Raw genomic sequence first — 15853 nt, 5'->3', positions numbered from 1 at the left:
CAAGACCTTTTCGTAAAACAAATATAAAATAACATGTCGCACCCTTTATTTGAAGGATAGACTTAAAAGGCTCCCATTGGCAATCTCTGATGCGATAATGCTATCGGGAAGCGCAAGTCGCAAGTTAACAAAGAAGCATTCCAATAGTTCACTCAAATCTCCCGATGAAATAATCCAATCGCAATCGGCCATTGCTGAAAGCATGAGACACATAACTATCTATTGGCAATTGCCAATGCAATTTCATTAAAAGCACACTTTCCAATAAACGGTTGTTTAAACGAATGTTTGCGGGTTTAAACATTAAATCAATTACAAATGAAAAACAAAGGATTTATTGATTATCCTGCTTCCCCATGATAACTCACTTTTATCGCAATTGGAGCTATGTATGGAAACAACTAAAGCTTAACATTTGGACCTCCCGATCTGCGATATGCGATTTTTTCTAATCGCTGATCGGGAAAGTCACGAGATCCACTTTAAAAGACTGTTACTAATATGTGCGATGCGACATATCATTATGACATTTAAGTATCACGATTGGCGGTTATGGAAGTCATTAATTGAGCATTTAAGGTTGAATCCTTCAAGGATTTCATTTGTGGTAATATTTGAGTTCATATTTCTTATCACGCTTGAATTACCATTAATATTTTGTATTCTTTGTTGGCTTTGAATGGGTTTTTTCTCCGTTACGTTATTTTGTTTCTTTTGAAGATCAAGTCTGAGTTGATGAATCTAGCTAAAATGACGAAAAAATCAAAGAAACAAAAGGCCCCCATCATAGCCAAAGAGAAATCAGTGAAGAAGGTCTTGATATCGGATACTACCTGCCTCAGTCTAGGCAAAGCTTCATGGGAGAGTATATACAATTTGCTGGAAGCTAAAGATCTAGAAGAGATTGAAGAAGAAGTGGCAACAACCGATTCCACTGACAAGTCAGAGAACACTCTTAAGGATTTGGCCAACTCCTTTCTTCATAGAATAAGAGCCAGCGCCAAGGTTTTACCCTATAATGACTTGGTCAGATGGGTTATTGAAAGCATCAATATCATAGATAGAACTTTCTTTACGATCGATGGGAGAATGTTCGAGTCATTCAGAGCAGAAGATATCAAAAGAATGTACCATTTTCCTGAACCGTAGAAGAGATATAACAAAGCATTTTTGGAGGCTTTCGCCAAAGAAATGCCACCGAATCAGACCCTATCAGACAGTGGAGGAATTTTCCGACCAAACACAAGAATGAATCATCGAGTATGTACTCCGTAGACTCATTAGAATCTCCTTACTATTATGCGGGTGCAATAATGTGCAGACTCTTTGGAGTCCATGATTCTGCAAAATTTCCTATAGAGATGGTACCTATAATGGAGGCTGTAGTTAATTCTTATATCATGGATTGGGCAACCATTTTGTCTGATAAAATGGCCAACTAAATACTTGATTATAGGAAAAACAGGTTTGTGACTACCCGGGTAATACCCCCTGTTATAGACATTTTTGTGCCTTACAGCTATAAGCATGAAATGTCCATAAACCAAGGGATCCTAAGTCCCTAAAGATGTTGTTCCAACTCCTAAAGAAACAAGGTCAACAAATTACAGCTTCTCCTAGAAGTTCTCCACCAAAAACTGCTCAAAACTAGTCAAAACAGGATCATTTCAAGTGCTCCACTAGCTGGCTGCGTTGCAAAGCACCCAAATACACTGGCTAGGTGCGTTGCAACGCACTTGAATGCACTACCAGGGTGCGTTGAGCGGGAAATGACAAGTGGCCGAGTCATTCAACGAGGTGGAGAGACAATGGAAGCTTCCAGAATCTTCTCCAATGACACTTGCCTCACTGGATTCGACCAGTGATGAGTAAGAGGCTCTCAGTCTCCAAGTGGAAGCAAGAACTGACAGAGAGAAGCCACTAATCAATTCATGAGCTGACTCATCCTCTTTGCATACATCTATATATGGATCCCTCACCAAGAGATCCAGAGGCTGGAATTTTGTACATTGCAGAGAATTGCTGTTGGTTTTGTGATTGATATCAGAGTATTGGGTGATTTATGTTTTGTTAGAGGTGAAGAAGGGATTCTATGCTGGGAGGCTGATGCTGGATCAGGAATCATCGGTTGTAATTCCTCCTGGATCTTCTTGTTTTATCAATAAAACTACTTGAGTTTCTCCTACATGCTTGTATATATGATGTGTGTTATATTTGTATGTTTAGCTTAAATCTGATCCTAAGCTTTTTATGAACATAAATCTATGTCTTTGTGTAGTTTCTCCCTTCTGTGAACTTTCAGGAACTTGGTGACGCTGGGCAAGTGAGGGAGCAGATCTGTGGAAGCTGGCGAAGAGAGGATAGATTGGATCGAACAACTAGTGCAAGACACAGGTCGGTTCATCCTAATCATCTTCGTTTATAGTTCATAAAGAAGAATACAAGAGTAGTTTTCCTTGTTTGTTTCTGAGGTCTCTATCACAACCCTGTGGGATAGGGTCGTTCTGAATAGACATTTTTCTCGAAAACAAAATGGCGACTCCGCTGGGGATCGTGTCTAGTTAGTTTATTTGTGTTTCTATTGCTGTTCATATCATAAACTTAGGAGTGGCGAATCGAACTGCATTTGCCATTTACAAATGAAAAGTAGACATCTGCTACTCTAGTCCATTCACTGGGCCTGTTTATGATCTGAACAGTTGACTCACAAATGATTTGATTACCCTTTGTGATAGCTCTCAAACCTCTTGTAAATCAACCCTCTGATTGTGCACAATTGATTGCTTTTATCCAGCCAAAAACCATAGATTAAACTGCAAACCGTGACCCAGAACCCAGAGAAAATTCTTGTTTCTGCTTCAGCGCAGGCTCTGTGAAGAGACTCTACATTTCAGCGCAGTTTTGAGAGGGCTACCTTCCTTGCAATTCAGTTTCTCTGTGTAGCAGGTGCGTTGATCAGCCTAGCCCTGCCTAGCTGAGGTTCTTTGCTCACTTCTTCAGTTTTGCCTCTGATTTTTGCAGCCTGTGATCAGTGTGTTTGTCTGTTTAAAAGCCCCTTTTCTTTGCCTTAATTCCGCCTCAGTTGTATAAAAGAAACTGTATTTGTTTTTGTGTATTTGTTACGTCATCTACAATTTCCCATTGCAAAAGTAAACTGGTCATACTGTCGCCCTTAGATCTAGATCTGTCGTAAGTGTCATTTTGATCTTAGGAGAAAGTTTATTTGCTGTTGACAGTTGATTACGCTTTTACTTTTGCCTTTGGTTTGAATTTGTGAATTTCTAGTGTCGAAACAAGTGTTTACTTCAAAATCATAAAGTGTCGTAATCGTCTCTACCTTTTGATTTCGAAAAGAAGCTTGTTTGTGTTTTTCACTTGAAATCAAATTCAAATTTGTACAACAACTTTCTTTTTAGGCATCAATATTAAGAAAGTGAAAAACAAATACATGCACAAGTGCATTTGCATATTGACAGTTTGTATGGCTTGATTTAGGAAAAATGCATTTACAGTGTGCTCTTTTCTCTTTGAGAAAAGATTGTGTCTTTCTTTTCCCCTTGTAGCTAGGATTTTCATTGCTGAAAAGAGATAAAAGCTTGCTTATCATCTTTAGATTGCATTTTAGGAATTACATCTACATCTCGTGGTGAACCCAAAAGGAAAACTTCATAAGAAAGATCAACCTAAAATAAATTCAATGAACTTAACAACGCTTTGTAACTTAACGCACAACATCTAGAGGTCTAGGCTAGAGACGTATTCCGGCATCGTAAAGCCTAGTAACTGTTGTCCTCACTGATGGTTGGGTGATTCCTCCACTTTGAGATGATAAGTGCCAGTACGGACTTGTGCTCCCACGTACCGTCGAGTATATATTGGGAGACCCCTATAGGCATAAAACCTTTATCCATAGGAAGCCGTGTCGGCCGCCCTACTGATCGCAATGCACCGAACACAGCATTCGGGAAGATTGACTGCCATACCCTAAAAAGTATTCTGCGGTTTTGCGATTGGTTTGGCACTCCCTCTACCTAGACCTCCAGAGCAGTCCCTTTCGTTCCTTTTCAGACTCCTTAACAGAAAAGGTCCATCTGAGCACTTGTCACTTCAGGCTCATTAAAAATCGAAGGAGACTAGAGTCATCTTTTGTTTTTTCTCGACTCTTTAAAACTGAAAAAACAAAGTTGTGTCAAAGCGTGTTAAAATTTATTTTAAACGGAATATTCATATCCTTTTTCCTGCGTTGATCTTTAGGTTGAGAAAATGGAGCCTACCAACCAAGGAATTCCCCTTGGTGGAAATCCTAGTCCCTTCTCCTCTTGAGGAGATGTTGGTGCGCCCCATATGGCCACATTATCGCTTCCAGGACTGACAATTGGCTTGCCAGTTTGGCTCTTCTCAACCAATGTCGTTCAGAACACCACCATTCCTGAACAATCGAATAAGCAATTAGACGAGTCTAGAGTTTCCCACCAGCCTTCTACTTCCTCTAATTCTTCCTCTCCTCCTTCCTCTTTGCTTGACGGGACTGGTAAAGCTAAAAGCCAAGTTCCTAAGGAGAAGAAGGAAAAGAAGAAGAAAGAGAAAAAGAAGAAGGAGCCAAAGGCAAATAAGGGAAAACAAGTGTCGTCTAATGAAAATCCACACACAACACCGACCATGCCTAAATCGCCATGTGTCATTTGTAGAGGAGACCACTTTCACAGAGATTGTCCTTGCATCCCCCGGATACTAAGGGACTGGTCTCCTCGTTTGCACAATCCGGTGTCATCAACCTCTGGAGATCATGTTGAAAGCACACCGTCAACTAGTGAAAGTGAAGCCCCAGGACAAAAAGGGAAAGCTAGATTTTCCTGTAGACTGTGCGAAGGCGACCATGCCCTCCACCGTTGTCCCTTCTTAGATGAGGCTAAAAGAGTTTTGGATGATCGTCCGGTTTCACCGTTACGACTTCCTCCTGGCTATAAAAAACTCTTCCCGAGTCCGTCACTAGTTGAGAACCCAGCTGGCCCGCTCAAGTGGTCAGCTGAAGCATCTATCATTGAGGATAAACCAACTGAATCCACACCAGGCGAAAGTCAAAAGGTCGAGGCGGCAGTTGACCCGGTCTTGCCTTCAGAGGTTTTATCTTCGAATGATACAGTCACTGAAAAGGATAAGGATGACACCGTCCAAATCCTCTTCATCAACACAGACTCCGACAAACATGGGGGCAATCCACCCATTCCTTTACCGCAGGAAGGAAGTTCGTCAGAGCCATACCCAGCCGTCTACTCGGTCCCACCTCCAAGCAACCTAGTTGTATCCTTCGACTGGAATCAACTAGGCAGACCCCGTTTGCCAGCAAGCATACCATTCCGAATTATCGTTCAAATATACAGAATGGTCATGGCTGGCACCATCATAGATGAGGGGGCGTCTGTGAGTATCCTTTCCTCTATTACTTGGAAAGCACTTGGTTCGCCATCGCTATTGCCTGAAATGCGAAATCTGACAGGCTTTGATAAAGGAACCAGTCGACCTTTAGGGATCCTTCCCGATGTGCCCATAACATTGAGAGGGAAGACAGTTCGCCTGAACGTCATGGTCGTTCAAGGACCCTTGGATTATAACCTACTCCTTGGACGAGACTATATTTATTGCACGGGGGCCATCTTCTCCTCACTATTTAGAGTAATGTGTTTTCCACGTGAAGGAAGAGTGGTCAAGCTCGTGGACCAGCTTTCATTTCCCGGATCACTCATCGCAAATAGTCATATACCGTCCCTAAATGGTCTCTTCACGCAAGAAATGTCTCAAGTCCCAGTCTGTCCTCCCGATGAGTGCGAGTAATCCAGAAGGATATGACTGAAACCCAGGGGGCATGCGTCCTGGTCTGTTTCGGCAGGAAAACTTCGGGTATAGAGTAGGTTTCCGCGGGATAATATGACTAGTCCGTACCCCGTCCGTGATTGGAAGAGGGGTTGTTCTAGAATAAGATTCTTTTGTCAAAGTTATGTGAGTTGACAGACGGAGTCACTCACCTTTGTTTATCTCGGTAGACATCGCCGAAGAAGTGTTTTGTTTGCACCGTGAATAGAGCAATCTTTGGGTAATCTGTAAGAGGTAGGCCTCTCCTGATAGAACAAATGTTTTGTCTGCAAATTGAGGGGTAACTTTGAAACTCTATTTTATACCTGGGGGCATGCAAACCTTTTGGAGTGCAAGCAAAGGGCGACTATTTATTTTTTAAATTTTTAGGTCCTCCCTTTAAACCCGTAGGCTAACCCTTTAAACTCGTAGGATTAGTCGTCACCTAACTTGCATAAAGAAAGGATGTGGGGCAAAAATCTAAAAGTTGCCGTTTTATATGAGACATTCTTATCATATGACTGGATTAATCGAGCAGTTTTAGCGCATAGTTCAAGCTCGTTAAAAAATAAACATAAGATCGAGCAAATGTTTCCACCCACGTTTAAGCTCGTTAAAAAATGAACTATCCTCCGGTAAATAACCACCGTGAATGAAGCATTTTCAGCCATTAAAGCCTTGGTCGTGTTTGCACCGTCACCTTCATTTGATTGTTTACCCATTTTGAGGAACAGCTGCGAAGAGTGATTTCACTAGCCATCCTTGTGACACTGCCGTGATTGGAGAATTCCAAACCTTACCTGGAATCAGCTGCTACCCATTTTATCACTCGTTCCTCAAAAGATGAGTCTTTCTTAAGCTCTTTTCATCTGACTCATAAAATATGAAAAGATTGCCGAGTTTTGGCCTTCCAGCTCGTTAAAGCGACCGGAAGTGCTATCCCTCCTCTAGATTTTAATCTTTTTGGACCTGAGGGATTATTGCACAAAAAGATCGAGCGCTTGTTTTGTTTGGCTCGTTAAAACTATCGAAAATTCATCCCTTCTGTATTGTTTTATACTTTTTCGGACTTAAGGGATTAGATGACGAAAAAGGAATTCCAGAGTTATCTTTACGTACCTTTTCAGAATCCCTAAAAAGGAAAAGGATCGAGTTATCTTTGTCGTTAGGCTCGTTAAAAAGATTAATAGCGACAAACTTGTCTTTAGACGAGAACGAGTTTCACTATCACTAGGCTCGTTAAAACATAGCGATGGGTTTTCCCGAAGGGCAAATTATAGAACAAGCATATGTTATCCTCCTCAAGCTTGACAAAAATAAAGAGGTACTGGTCAGAAATGACTGGGGAAAAATTGGGAAGAAAACTCAAAGAAACTTTATTGGTAGCAAGTCGCTCTTGAACATGACACTTCCACTCTGTGCCAGAGTCGGGTTGGGTTGTTTCATTCACCGGTCACATCACCATGGTCACGTCATACCATCCACATTTGGGGTAAATGCTACCGATCCATCACATAAGTGTCGCCGACATGTTCAAGAGAGTCATCCAGAGAAGTCACCCATGTCCCATCCACTACCATACATTATACTTCACTCTTTCATGACCGCCACCCTGAACCGTATGTCATCAGATCGTTTTCACCTCCATCAAAATCATTTGCTCCATTCTGTGTCATTGATGTGGGATTCATTAAGGCCCTCCTTTGACGGATCGCTTCTTGTCGACATCAGCTCATTATCCAAGAAGTTGATCTAGGAACACCCCTTCAGTACTTTGAAGCTTGCATGCCTCAATGGCAAGTTTCTCACTTCCGACGACAGGTATACATCAATGACCTTCGACCAAAATATTTTGCATGGTGTTCGATGCCAAGTCCTTTATTCACACCATGTGAATTGTACTGCAGTACCTTGAGGGTCATTATCATTATCGGTGATTCCTCTCGCGCTTGTTAACAGTTTACATCATTGACTGGTAATCAAGCGATGTCTTTCCATGTTCGACTTCAAAACATTTCTCACATGGATCAACTTGTACTTAGAGTGAAGATCGGACGCGATTGAAGACCCCGGATCTAGTTTCATCCATCCGGGCTGCGATATATATTCAGGAAAAATAAAGACATTGAAATGTACAGTATTGCAGCACAGATAATCATCCTACCAAAAAGGATGATGAATTCATCAGAATCATCAGTCTACCATCAGACGATTGTCTGTCCTATGTACATGAAAATGAATTTATAAAGCTGAGCATGGGAATGCCCGCCTTAGCTAGATCATGAAAACAGTATGAAAATAATGTATTGTATTGTATCTCATTACAGGTCTCCTCTCCAACATTAGAAGAACTTCGGATCCTCCTAATAAAGCATTTCACCCGATAAACGACCTCATAATTTAGGGGGCAACTGTTATAGACATTTTTGTGCCTTACAGCTATAATCATGAAATGTCCATAAACCAAGGGATCCTAAGTCCCTAAAGATGTTGTTCCAGCTCCTAAAGAAACAAGGTCAACAAATTACAGCTTCTTCCAGAAGTTCTCCACCAGAAACTGCTCAAAACTAGTCAAAACAGGACCATTTCAAGTGCTCCACTAGCTGGCTACGTTGCAAAGCACCCAAATACACTGGCTAGGTGCGTTGAAATGCACTTGAATGCACTACTAGGGTGCGTTGAGCAGGAAATGACAAGTGGCAGAGTCATTCAACGAGGTGGAGAGACAATGGAAGCTTCCAGAATCTTCTCCAATGACACTTGCCTCACTGAATTCGACCAGTGATGAGTAAGAGGCTCTCAGTCTCCAAGTGGAAGCAAGAACTGACAGAGAGAAGCCACTAATCAATTCATGAGCTGACTCATCCTCTTTGCATACATCTATATATGGATCCCTCACCAAGAGATCCAGAGGCTGGAATTTTGTACATTGCAGAGAATTGTTGTTGGTTTTGTGATTGATATCAGAGTATTGGGTGATTTATGCTTTGTTAGAGGTGGTTGTAATTCCTCCTGGATCTTCTTGTTTTATCAATAAAACTACTTGAGTTTCTCCTACATGCTTGTATATCTGATGTGTGTTATATTTGTATGTTTAGCTTAAATCTGATCCTAAGCTTTTTATGAACATAAATCTATGTCTTTGTGTAGTTTCTCTCTTCTGTGAACTTGCAGGAACTTGGTGACGATGGGCAAGTGAGGGAGCAGATCTGTGGAAGCTGGTGAAGAGAGGATAGATTGGATCGAACAACTAGCTCAAGACACAGGTCGGTTCATCCTAATCATCTTCGTTTATAGTTCATAAAGAAGAATACAAGAGTAGTTTTCCTTGTTTGTTTCTGAGGTCTCTATCACAACCCTGTGGGATAGGGTCGTTCTGAATAGACACTTTTCCCGAAAACACCCCCCTTTTATATGAGTGCCTATATTTTTGACACTATCTGTTTCAATTCTGAATACCCCATTCTAGGTTGGAAATGGACTCCACAGGACCCGAACCCCATTCATATCTATCATAAGGAATTGTGGAAAGCCCATTACAAAAATCATCTTTATAGAATCTGTCATGGTTTCATCCTCTTTGTGTATTATGCCATATTCAATAAATCCGCTCCTAGGTTGTCCAAGGAAGCTTGTGTTGACCTAACTGCACTTGGTAGTTGGTTTGGTAAAGAAAAGATCACCTACATCGGACTTTTTGGCAGCACTACTGACCAACATGTCCTTCCCTTATACATCCCTGATAAGTTATTTTCCAGAGAATTAGCATATCAAATAACATTAGAAGGGGTGTCAAGGAACCTAAAGGAGTCTAAAAAGCATATGTGGCCTTCATTCCCCCTCCGATGTGGTGCAAGCACACTGCATGACTTCAAACATACAAAGAAGGAAGCTGAGAAAATAAAAATGTTAAAGTTATCAATCATCCCAAAAAGGCAGTATGATGCTCAATCTGTTGCATAGAGCGTCACTTCTTAGGCCAAAATCGCCAAGTTTGAACATGAGAAGGATAGTTATGATGATTTGTTTGCTTCAGCCGAGTTATTTTCTCAATTAAAACAACTAGCAAAAATAAAATTGGGAACAGAGGGACTAGAGGAATTTTACAAGTTCAGGACACAGAGATTTGAAACACTACCTTTGGACTTGTTAAATACTACCTCTATGGTGTAATTAGAAGGACACTATGAAGATAAAATTATTGAAAAGACTCCTGAAAAGGAAAAGACCACAGAAAGGGAATAGACACAGGAAGGAAAAAGTGAGCCCCTCGATACGAATATCAATATTGATCCTAAATTGATCAAGGAATGGGAGCAGTTCAACTCAATCATCAATAACCCAAATATTTCCCAAGAGCTCACTACACGAAAAATGCCTATAGTGAAAAAGACAGAAGTTATTACTGTTCCGATTGAAGGGACAAGTGGCCTACCCAGAATTCAGTAGGACACAAAGATCATTCTCGAGAATCCAATAGGAGATTGTACTACGAAATGAAGAAATACCACCTCTCGAGGTCTTCTACAGTCCAAAGCATAGAGCTGTAGTTAAAAGACAGAGTAAGAAGAGGAAAATTGATCAAAGTCCTCTTTTAACTCCTCAGGCAGAAATGATGAACGTGGTATGGAAGGCAGAAGTCAATCCCTTTGAGTATTTAACAAAGCTATCTCAGTATGCAGGAGCCTACATAGTGACGACAATGGATAAAGCCTCAAAGGTCAGCCATGTAATAAGGGAAAATGATCTGAAGATTACCCAACTTGAGGTGCAATCAGCAGAGCAACAACAAAAGATCACTCAGCTTGAACAATAGTTAACAGAGCAGAGGCAGCAAAATGAGCGATTAAGAGAGCATTTGAAATTAGAAAAGAAAGGATTGATGAGTAGACTCTCCATAAACAATAGGAGTTGTCTCAGGAGTTAAGCAGGCTTCAAATGATAAGTGAGAAAGAGAAGAAGGCAAAGGAAGATCAAATCGCACAAATGCAAGAAAAAATAGAAAGATACAAGGGTTATCCACAGGTAGGTGAATTCAAAACAGAAGCCTTGGAAATAACCAAAGCCTTGTCTCGATAGTTTGATATTCTTTGCCACAACATATCATTGGTCAACCCCTTATGCGATATCTCTGCATCATTGATTGAGAAGGCAGTGGACGCCAAACTTGAATTGGAAAAGATAGATGAAAGGTTAACCAATTTTCTGTCCTGGAAAGATTCTACAGAAGGAATGGCTGCCAACTTGCCGAGAATACAAGAATCGCACAAGAAAATTCTATTTTCCGAATGGGAGTCCCAGCTAATGAAATCTGAAAGAGCAACTTCTAGATGTAGAACTGCTACGAATGGTCTGATCGAATTAATAAATAACAATTTACATATGTCTAATTTGATCACCAATTACTCTCTAGGTAAGCTCCCAAAAGCAAAGGCATTGGAACAACATTGGAAACAGGAGCTGGCGAATAAATAAAAACAGATTGGAGAAATCCAAAACTTGACCTGGGAAATATTATGGTTTTTCCTAGTCAAGCCACATAACCACCAAATGGCCATGAAATGTCTTTTGGATTCAATCAATTGCATGATCTTTGAACTCTCTGATGCCACCTATACAACCCAACTACACTCCAGGATGAGTCAACCTCTAGAAATCCAGCTTATGCTCGCAATTTTCCAGTTGCAATCACAGGAAAAGAAGTCGATACAATGAAGTCGTTTAACTACTATTGCATTGCTATTTTCATAATGAATCGCAGATTTTCATGTCTATAGTTAGACCAGCGCATAGCAAATTTTATTGATAATTTATTTTTATTTTTAGCATTTAAGACCCTTTCATGTATTTAGAAGGGGTCCACAATTTGTATTAAAGCTTGACTTGGGAGTTGCACTACTGTACTTCTAATATTTTTTTTATCAAAAGCTGGACCAAAGTTCTGCATTTTTGTGAAAGATACTTTTATAAGATTTGCACTATTGCATCTTTTGAGGGTGTTCTCAAATAGGAAAGCAAAATCTGAATGTTTTTTTTTTTTATATTGGGAGAATCCAAATGCATATGGTACTATTATCACTGTTTTTGTCTTATTTCTCTACGTGAATGAACATTCCTTAAACAATGCTATTATTGGTATATATGTTTTTCAAACAATTCTTTAGCATGTCATTTCTGAATGTTTTAGAATTGTTATCATTTGGATATATATGTTAGTGATATATATTGTGATGAATGAGATAATGTTTTTATAATTACTTTGTTTAACTACTTAAACAAAGTAATCATTATATGAATGCATCTTTCTGTTTTACGAATAAGCCATCTTTATGATTATTTGTTTAATAGGAATAATAAAAAATTGTGTTGTTAATAAGATACCCGAGTTAGATTAGTTATCTTTGTATATTTTTGCATTGTAGGATAAAACACTTATCACCTTCATTATACCCTACAAACCAATCACCCATCAACTCATATATCACTGGGAAACTGGTCCCATTATATCCAGTCGGAGCTACCACACCAAACAGAAAAGGAGCTGCACTAAGGTCTAGACCGGGTGGTTTTCCCCGATGTTGATGTGGAGATTTTAGAGGCATAAACATTTTTGGCACTAGAAGGAGGGCCTGAACTGTGAATGGAGAGCAAATCCAAATCCATAGTCCATTCTAAGAGTAAATCTCCCTCACCATCTCCTCCAACTTCTCCCTCGCATTCTAAATCTCCAATTTTCAAGTGAGAAGTTGAAAAGACAAGAACAACTGCTAAAAACTTGAACATATCGGACAAATCCTCCCTTGAACCCCTTGAAGTTCAGTGTGTAATTCATAAACTTCAATATCTCAAAAAAATTCTAAGTTATCCCAAGGTAGTGTGACTTCGCAATACATTCCTTCTTAGCCTCTTACAAGATTACAGATTGAAAAGCTTGGTATTGAACCGATAGAATTTCCTTTTCCTAAAAGGAAAAGAGCTAGGAAGACACCTAAAGAGTCTGACAGTGAGAGTATTTCATCATCATCATCCATTTCATCCAATCCATTGCAAAGTCAATCAACCACTCCCCAACTTCATATCATTGTCCAACAGGGTATAGGTACTCCGACATCCTCTACCCAACCACTTGTAACTACATCCTCACTTTCTTCTGCTGTTAGCGCAACAATGGTACACAATCAACCACAACCAAGGCCATGGAAAAATACTAGGGTAGTCACAATTCCTGCACCCTTGATTCAATTACCGGCCCACCCTAAAAAGTGGTTGCCAAATTTTAATCCGGATATCGACATACTAGCAGAAGAACACATAAATAACTTTATGTTGTCAATAAACCTAAATGGAGTGACTGAAGAAGATACGGTTGTGAGGCTTTTCCCATATACCTTACAAGGAGCAGTTGGATCATGGTATTTTTCACTACCAGCAAGATCCATTAATAGTTGGAATGCTTTCCAAGAACAGTTTTTGAATAATTTCAGGGATGATAGGTCCACGACAATGTTAATCAATGATCTCTCCAATCTTAAAACTTAATCAAAAGAACCCATTAAAGATTTCAACTCACAATTTAATACACTCTTAAATAAAATTCTTGCTACATCTAAACCTAGTGAAGAGGTCCAAAGTGAATGGTATATTTCTTCTTTACCTTCAAATATAGCCATCTTCGTTGATAGAGCTGTAAAGCCCACCTTAGTAGAGAATATGAAAGAAGCGATTGCCGTTGAGAAACGTATTATCGCTTTAGAAAAGAAAACCGCTCTTGAGGAAAGAAAATCCAAAAAAGTTACTTTTAAAGATGTTTCGAAGAAGAAAGCAGCTAAAGATCCATACGATGTGAAGGGTTTGCAAAACATTTTGAAGACTATGTCTAATGAAATGGTAGAGATAAAGAAATAGGTAGCTGAAACCTCCACTAAAAAGCCATTTAGGAACTTCAAAAGAGCTGAATCAAAACCACCTAATGCCATATCTAATGTAGAATTAGATCTAGATAATGATGAGGATGAAGACACAGTCTTGTCATTCGAAGAAATAGAAGAAGATGAGGTCGTTGAATTCTGATACGCGAATAGGAAGCTCTCCCAGTAAGTACCAGAAGTAAAGTTGCTGCAGAGCCTGTTCAATCTAATCAAAAGAATAAAAATGCAAGCCCTGTTGCCAAAAATAAGGCTCCCACGAAGAAATCTACATTGTTGCCTACTCAAAATTAGCCATCATCTTCCAATTTGCCCTCATCATCCAAGACATTGGTAGTCTCTGAGTCTATGGATTACAACATTATAGAAGACAAGAAGAAGACTAGATTGAATATCTATTTGTTTGAGCTTAGCAAGCTCAAACATCAACATAAATTGTTGCTCAAAGAGTTAAATGCAGTACCTTCTTCTCCTCTTCCAAATGCTATACTATCCAAGGCAGCTAAAGTAACAGGTAAGCCACCATCAGATAGAGTAGATGCTAATGATGTTGTTTTGATCAGAGATAGATTTAATTCTCATATTCCTCCTTTTCTCTTGACCTATGAAATCTACAATAGAAATCTGCACAACTACTTAATAGATTCAGGGGCTTCATCAAACATAATGCCAGCCTTGTTTGCTCAAAATTGAACATTGAGCTCCAAAAATCTGTAGTGCATATTGTTCAGTTGGATCAAACTAAGGTTCAAGTCTTAGGAGAGATTAATTCAGTCACCATTAGGTTATCAACTGATCCTAGAGTAGTCCAGAGAATTGATATATTGATTGTTGACATCCCTGAGTTTTATGGGTTAATTTTAAGCAGGGATTGGTCTGAGAAACTCCATGGTTACATTTCTACTGATTGGTCTCATATGTGGCTTCCCTATAAAGGGAAACCAAATTAAATTAAGATTGATTAGGAGAAGCACATGACTCATACTGTAACGGAGTTTAAGCAGGAAAATTAACCCATAGCTTTCAATAATAACATTCTCGGAAATTACTTAGCCGAATCATTCTTTGGTAATTTTAATGCTCAATCATCACCTTTCTCTGTTAATAGTTTCACATCGCAGATAGAAAATTTCTCGCATACAGATGCATCAAAGTGTGTTACTATTGCTGAAGAAATTGTAAATAAACCTATAGATAAGCCTGTATTTTGGTCTTTATATTTTGATGGGTCAAAATCCAATGACGGTGCAGGAGCAAGATGTATTTTAGTTAGTCCTGAAGGGGAAAAAACTATGCTATCATGCAGACTAGAATTTGAGTGTACAAATAATACTGTTGAATATGAGGCATTGATTCAAGGGCTTTATAAAGTGATAGGCCTGAAGATTCAATATCTAAAAGTATTTGGTGATTCTGAGATTGTCATCAAGCAAGTAAGGAATACTATCCATTACCTTTCTAGACATCTCAAGCATTATCAGTCCTTGGTTCAAGAACTAATATCTCATTTTCTAGCATTTAATAATTCTCCCATTCCTAGATCTCAAAATGCAACAACTGATTTATTAGCCAATGTGGCTTCTAAGATCCTTCCATCAGAGGATTATAGCCCTAATAGGTTTTCAGTCGAATTGATTTTTAGACCATTTGTTCCAGACAATGTCACGAATTGGAGGGTATTTAATCACGATGAAGACATTTTGAATTTCTTAACTTCTGAGAAATCCTATGATGACCAGATTATTGATGAGAATGACCATGATCTTCAAATAAAGAAAAGACTAGAGGAGAACTCCATACCTAAATCTGTGGTCAAACTTGAAGATATTTATGATATCAAGGATAGGTTTAAACAAGTCACTCATTCAAAACTTCAAAGTTCTACTTTAAGGTTTGAATTAATAAATATTGGCACTGAGGCCAAACCACAAAATATTAATCTAGGATTAGGGCTCACTCCAGAAGAAATATTTTCCTTTATTAGATTGTTGAATAAATATAAAAATGTTTTCACTTGGAATTATGACGATCTAAAAACGTACGATACTTCTATCATACAACACACAATTCCAATGATT

The sequence above is a fragment of the Pinus tabuliformis genome, chromosome J, assembly GCF_031772625.1.
Source record: "Pinus tabuliformis cultivar Carrire ecotype Pingquan chromosome J, CPIR1, whole genome shotgun sequence".
Lineage (NCBI taxonomy): Eukaryota > Viridiplantae > Streptophyta > Pinopsida > Pinales > Pinaceae > Pinus > Pinus tabuliformis.
This window is presented reverse-complemented; position numbering follows the sequence as displayed.